Source organism: Lupinus angustifolius, chromosome LG03 (genome assembly GCF_001865875.1).
Source record: "Lupinus angustifolius cultivar Tanjil chromosome LG03, LupAngTanjil_v1.0, whole genome shotgun sequence".
NCBI classification, from domain to species: Eukaryota; Viridiplantae; Streptophyta; class Magnoliopsida; order Fabales; family Fabaceae; genus Lupinus; species Lupinus angustifolius.
In genome coordinates, this window is record NC_032011.1 from 12607055 (window position 1) to 12607262 (window position 208).

Below are 208 nucleotides of genomic sequence, written 5' to 3' on the forward strand. Positions count from 1 at the left end.
ATATCATAAGCATTCACCTACTTGTTTTTATTGTAATACATATGGTCATACTTCTCATTCATGTTATATTAGAAAGTATGGTAGACCTAGCGGTGTTTATGTATGGATAAAGAAGGGAGATGACTCCCCGATCACTAACAGAAAAGGACCCAACATAAATTGGGTACCTGAGAAAAGCAAGTGATATGTTTTGCAGGTATGTCTTCGA